The sequence below is a fragment of the Oryx dammah genome, unplaced genomic scaffold, assembly GCF_014754425.2.
Source record: "Oryx dammah isolate SB20612 unplaced genomic scaffold, SCBI_Odam_1.1 HiC_scaffold_10, whole genome shotgun sequence".
NCBI classification, from domain to species: domain Eukaryota; kingdom Metazoa; phylum Chordata; class Mammalia; order Artiodactyla; family Bovidae; genus Oryx; species Oryx dammah.
Window position 1 is genome coordinate 49255893 of NW_024070194.1, and position 6739 is coordinate 49262631.

Sequence of the window (6739 nt, forward strand, 5' to 3'; positions counted from 1 at the left end):
CCCGCCACGCCGGACTCAGCTGCCCGGCTCCGATGGGGGGAGCAGGGGGCGGGCGGCTCGTCTGCTCGGCCCCTCCTGTTCCCGTTGCACTCCTGGGAGCCCGGGTCTGCAGGGAGTAGGGGGTGGGGGGGAGTTGGTGAAATCGGAACCCGGGCTCTGAATGAAGGGGAGCAGATGTCCCTGTGTTGCTGGGAGGCCCGGGTGGCCTGCTGTTCAGACGGCGATCGTCGGGGCGCTGACCTTCCGGGGCCGCAGTCCGTCTCGGTGCAGATGGCCTGCCCGCCCTGCCCGCTCCTCGGCTCGGGGCCCGCGGCAGCCGGCGGGTCGGGGGCCGGAGGGAGCTGTCTGCGTTGTTGTGGGGGGGTTGGGGGGAGAGGTCGTGGAGGGGGCCCGCGGGGCCGCGGGCGGGAGGGCAGGGCCAGCCCCGCGCACAAAGGAGCCCTGGCGGCGGCCCCTCAGAGGACAATGCAGCCCTGGGGCGCGGGGGGCTGCGCCGCGCTCCAGCTGCCTCTTCACAACGAGGCCTGCAAACGTGCCCACTTGATTCTAAATCCTCTTAGGCGCTCGCGGTGTGAACCGGGAAGGGGGTGGCCCTCCAAGCCTTTGCAATCCCAGGCCTGGAGCCTGGCGCTCGGCGAGCGGTTTGCACCCCGCATGCAAATCGAGTTGGCGTCTTAGAGACGTGGGCAGAGTCTGTTGGGTTACCAGCAAACGCCCCGATACGGCCCTATAGTGCCACGCGGGGTCGCGAAAAATGTGCAGGGTGTTTCCCCTGGAAAGACTTCCTGTTAAAAGTGTTCAGAAAAGCCAGCTGAGCTGCGCGTCATTAGTCACCCAGGTATTTACACTGTTTTTCCTATTTCCTTTCTCTCTTGGCCTCTGTGGTCAGTGGTATAAAATTCCTAGGAACTCCCACCTAAACACCAGCTTCCTGTTTATGCTCTCAGTGGCTTTAATGTCTAGCTGTTGAAAGCAGTTGACCAAGGCTCTATGAAACGACTAGCGGAGGTTTGCAGGTGAACAGAGAGAGGAGGAAAAAAAAATAAAACCAAATGGGTAGGTCAAAGGTTCGGGTTCATTTTTAATCACTTATGTCAGTATCACAGGGGGAAAAGGTAAAAGTGAAGTGTAATTTGATGCCTAAGATCGTGGTTCAGTTTCATGGGGTCCCTGTGTCTACAGGAACTTGTAAAATATGATGGAACCTGTAAAATATGATACCTAAACTAGGAACGTTTTCCTTTCTAGCGGGTTAAAGCCTCCCTCCCCCACTCCCCGCCGCCCTACCCCCCCCCCGCCATGTGGCATGACACTTGTGTTATGAAAGGTTAAAATTCTCACAAAAGCTCAGTCTGTGAGCGCCTGTATGGGCCTTGCAGCTCCTAGGGCTGCTTCCTTAAGTGCCTGCAGCAAAATGTTGCATTTCTGTAGCTACCTGAACTGCAGCTTCCCCGACCTGAAAAGAACCTGAAAGGGAGCTTACTCAGCTCTTTTCTGATGCAGAATTCCCTGTAGGACTCCCAGGATGTGAAGAACTACTCCCTGATAGGATCCCTCTGGAATTCCTTACATCAGAAGACAGCATCTTTCCTTGACAATCTGATTTTTTTGTTTGTTTTCTATCCATAAAACTGGATCTGCCTCCACTTATGGGACCATGGAGAATTGATCAAATTTCTATTTTACATGATATTACCCTTCAGATGTTTGGAGACAGTCCCCACACCCTCACCCCCAGTCTTCTCCCAGCTAAACACCTACAGATCCTTCACCAGTCTGTCCCGTGGGTCTGATTCCTGCACCATCCGAGTTATGCAGAGATGCTTCAGTTCACCTGAGTTCCTCTGAAACTGAAGATGGTGTTTCAATCATGCAGAAATTCAACCTAGGAGGCAGCACTGGAGAAATATGGCTTAAAACCAACAGGGAAAAACAGTCCAACCATGGCCAAGTTATTCAGACAAAAATAAATTCTGGTTTTCCATTTTAGTCTTTTTCTACGCTGAGGCTAGTCATGCCCAGCTCAGTTATGAAGCCCAGGAAAGAAGGAAAAAGCTGTATGGCAGACTAGCACTGAGCCTTTCATATTCTTGCATTTTATCCTCAAAAAACCCTCTGAGTGGGTACTATTGTTATTCCTCTTTTACTGGCTCCAAGGTCAAAGAATCCACACAAGGTCACACTGCTAGCAGGGGGCAGAGTGAGGTCTCTAGCCTGTGAATTGCACTTCCATTGCTCGAAGCTGCTGCCTGGGGTCCATCCTGAAAACCGAGGTCCTGGATTGGATGTGTTTTTCTGCGTGTTCTATGACATGCAGCTTCAATTCAAGGCCAGTTCGCATACATCCTATTTATACAGCTACAAAAACTTTTGAAATGCAAGTTAAGAACTTTATGGGAGAAGAGTTCTTTTTGGAAGCAAATGAAACAGAAATTCCAAGTGAGAGCCAAAAGTCATCCCAAACATGGTTTTATTCCAATGGCATTACTTAACGGTAAAGTGTTATATTACTCTTGAATTTCCTGCCTGGGCTCAGGGTAGGCCAGGCCCTGGATGCTTTTTTGTGTTTATCACAGCAAAGCTGTCGCCCCTTACGCTGGCTCTCCAACGTGTCCGTTATTCAAGAAAAAAGGGAAGAATGTTTCCCATGCACGCGCTGTAATTTTTTTTTCATGTTGCTCAGTCTGCCAGAACAAAAGTAAAACCACAGAAAGGAGATTTAGATCAGCCTCTTCATCTGCCGGCTGTTATGTTACAGTTTTAGGAGGGGTTGGACATCAAACACTTGAAACTGTCATCCATGCATTCCTTCTTGGAATAAAGCAGCATTGGCGTGGACCCCTGCTACATTATTTTCTACCCCCAAATGTTGGAAATTCTTGCCCTCCAGGAAAATACAGAAGAAAACCCTGAATTAAGATCTGAGAAAGTCTCTTGCAGTCTATAATAAACTGGCACATAATGACATCTGGCCAGATGGATTCTCCACCTTCATAGAGATGTTGCTTGGATGTTTAGTTTTTCTAATTTGTTGGTTCTTATAAACAGTGCTTGAGAGAACTTTTTTCTTACGCCCACCCCCCCAAAATCACTACCACATATGATTAAATCTGTTTATTTTCTTTTTTAAAAAAGTATTTATTTATTTACCTGGCTGCATCAGGTCTTGGTTGCAGCATTCTGGATTTTTCATTGTGGCACACAGACTCTCTTGTTGGAGCATATAGGCTCCAGAGGGCTCAATAATTGCCTCGAGTGGGCTTAGTTGTTCTGCGGCATGTGAGGTCTTAATTCCTGGACCAGGAATCAAACCGGCGTCCCCTGTATTACAAGGCAGATCCTTAACTGCTGCAACACCAAGGAAGTCCCTGTTTATTTTCTTCAAACTTAATGGCAACTTAATGCTCTGTTCTTTATGCGCTTGTTCGTGGTCTGCCTTCTCTTGATCATGACTTGTGCATAAGTCAGGTAACCTGGTCTATCTCGTTTATTACCTAGCATACCTTGAGTAGGTCCTCAAGAAATGCTTTTTGAATGACTACATCTTTTGTGCCTATATATGTAGCTCTGAAGGCAATTTTCTTGTTAAGATTAATTCTTTGAGTGGTCAAATTGCTAGAGACAGAAAGAACACAATTGTTTAATAGGTGAAGGGTGTCAGTAGGTGAAGGGTGTCAATAGAGGAAGAGAAAACAGTTCTGCAGGTGGATGGTGGTGATGGTGGCCCAACAATGTGAATGTACTTAATGCTTCGGAACAGTACATTTTAATGTGGTTACAAATGGTAAATTTTATATGTCTTTTACCACAGTAAAAATAAATGAATACTTTGACTTGCAATTCTTGGGCTAAGAGTAAGTATGTATATTTTAAATTTGGGTGTATATTACTAAACTTGCCTCCAGAAGTTATGCCATTTTGTATGCTAGCTACCAGTGCATGCAAAAACATCTCTAGCATGCTAGCAACATTCAGTCTCTTTATTCTTTGTATTTGGTGGGTAAATACACACACACAAATAACACTATAGTTACCTGTGTAACTATGCTTATTATTAAGGATTGAGTATATTTTCATGTTTGATATTTCTTCTTTGTTTAAAAGCTTATGTGTTCTCTGTGTCTGCCCTGCAAATAGATTCATGGACACAAAGGGGGAAGGAGAGGGTGGGACGAATTGAGACTAGCATTGGCATATATACACTACCGTGTGTAAAATAGATAGCTAGTGGGAAGCTGCTGTATAGCACAGGGAGCTCAGCTTGGTGCTCTGTGATGGCCTAGAGGTGTGGGACTGGGGTGGGTGGGAGGGGATATATGTATAAGTATAGCTGATTCACTTTGTTGTACAGTAGAAACTAACACAACGTTGTAAAGCAATTATACTCCAATTTAAAGTAAATAAGTGAATAAAATATACCCTTTTGTACCTTAAAAAAAGCTTGTGTGTTTCCTTTCCCATTTTTATTGGGCTATTTGTTTCCTTTTATTGATTTGTAGGAGCTCTGTGTATAGTAAATATATTAGCTCTCAGTCTGTTATACAGTTTGCAAATATTTTTCCCAGTTCATTATTTCTCTCTGTTACTTGTAATTTTCTGCTACATGAGATTTAAAATTAGGTGCTGTATCAATATAATCTTGGGATGGAAAAGTCCCTCATTCCAAGATTATAAAAATAGTCATAGCTTTTATCCAGTACATTCATGGCTTTGTACTTTTATACTTAAATTTTTAATGCATCTGTATGTTGATGGTAAAGACTAAGGTAAAAATTCAGTTGAGTTTTCCCTTATCTAATCATTTATTCTATCATCATTTATATAATCCATGTTTTCACTGAGTAAGTTGAAATGACATCTTTTTGTTGCAATAAGTAACCATATTCCAAGGTCCATTTCATTGCTCTATGTATCTTGGCACCTAGATATACTGTTTTATTAAAACAAGTTACCAATACATTTAGATGGTTCCTATTGCTATAAATCCTGTACTAGTGATGAGCATTTACGAATTAACCAATTGTCAGAAAGATTTTATTTAAAAAAATATTTATGTATTTATTTGGTGGTGTCAGGTCTTAGTTGTGGCATGTAGAATCTTTATTTCAGTCATGCGGGACCTTCTGTTACGGTGCACACACTCCCTAGTTGTGGCGTGTGGGCTTCAGTAGTTGCGGGACTCAGGCTCTCTAGCTGTCGCTCGTGGGCTCTGGAGTGCCTGGGCTCAATAGTTGCAGTGGATTCTTAACCACTGGACCACCAGGGAATTCCCAGAAAGAGTTTACATTATTGGAAAGGTATAGCCAGAGAGAAAATTTCCTCTCCTGGGAGTCAGCAGAAGATGCCTAGAAGGACCAGTGATGGAAAGAGAGGGCTTGGCTGGGATGACTAGTGCAGTTCAGGTTCCCCAGATGGATTAATTCAGCTTTCCGAGGTGGACAGAAAGCTGGTGGGCTTTGCCCTCTTGGTATTGAGTTCTGTCTCTGCTACTTCCTAGGTTTACTGTCTTGGATACCTCACTAAAGCAATCTGCTTATCTCAAGGCAAAGAACAGCTATCAACATGATTGCTGTTAAAGGTTAAACAGTACATTTCATTGCACTCTGCAAATAAGGTCTAAATATTTATCATCATCACTATTATTATTATTACAACTGCTATAGGGGCAGATGGTTTCCCTCCCATGTCTTCATGCTTCTGCCTGTTCTCCTGCATCCTGGCTGGGCCGCTTCCTTGTGGGACATCCTTCTCCAATGCAGAGATGCTTGAACCATGGCGACACTCATAGGCTGCCATCATCCTAGGGCGTGGCCTCAGGCAGCAGCCCCTCTGATCACCTCATCCAGGACTCAGCTGCCTTCACGTGCCCACACTCTTCCCACAGACATTCTTAATTTGCTAATCCTATCGTTTACATATTTTTGTGGGGGAGGAGGTCTTTGTGTTGTGTGGCCTTTGATCTAGACCAGGGGTCCCCAATCTCTGAGATCTAATGCTTGATGATCTGAGATGGAGCTGATGTAATAATGATAGAAATAAAGTGCACATAATAATATAAATGTGGGCTTTCCAGTGGCTCAGTGGGAAAAAGTTCGCCTGCTAATGATTTGATCCCTGGGTTGGGAAGATACTCAGGAAGAGGAAATGGCAACCCACTCCAGTGTTCTTGTCTGAAAAACTCCATGGACAGAGGAGGCCAGTGGGCTACAGTCCATAGGTTTGCAAAGAATTGGACACGATTAAGCTACTGGGCATGCCCATGCACAATAAATGTAATGAGCTTGAGTCATCTCGAAACTACCACCACCCCTTCCCTTGATCCATGGAAAAACTGTCTTCCACGAAACTGGTCCCTGGTGCCAAGAAGGTTGGGGACCGCTGGTTGAGACCACTGGTGAGCGAGCGCTCTGTTGGGGGCACCAGGAGGTAACAGTGTGCTTTGGTCGTCACTCTGCCATTGTTCCTTGGTGATACCACACACATGATCAAACCTCATGGGAGGGGGACTCACTGACAGAGACTTGGGACATTGCTGGTTCTCTCGAGATAATACCATCCCAGCCATCAAATCCTCCCTGCTCTGACCTCTAACCTCTGACAATTACCTGTCCCTGACCTGAGTCAGTTACTCCCACCAGGAGGAGACTCTGCACATGGACTGAGAGTTCATTACATACCAGTTACTTCTCTTACTATGGGCTCTGCCACTGCAGCAAGCATCGAAGTGGAATCCTGTGAA

At 45.5% G+C, this 6739-nt stretch overlaps 1 long non-coding RNA gene across 1 annotated transcript; it reads left to right on the forward strand.

Moving 5' to 3' along the window:
- Positions 1-597: 597 nt before the first annotated feature.
- Positions 598-3670, forward strand: LOC120869032. The gene is made up of 2 exons (XR_005722401.1): positions 598-838; positions 1504-3670. It is a non-coding gene; the product is annotated as an uncharacterized LOC120869032 (long non-coding RNA).
- Positions 3671-6739: the final 3069 nt, after the last annotated feature.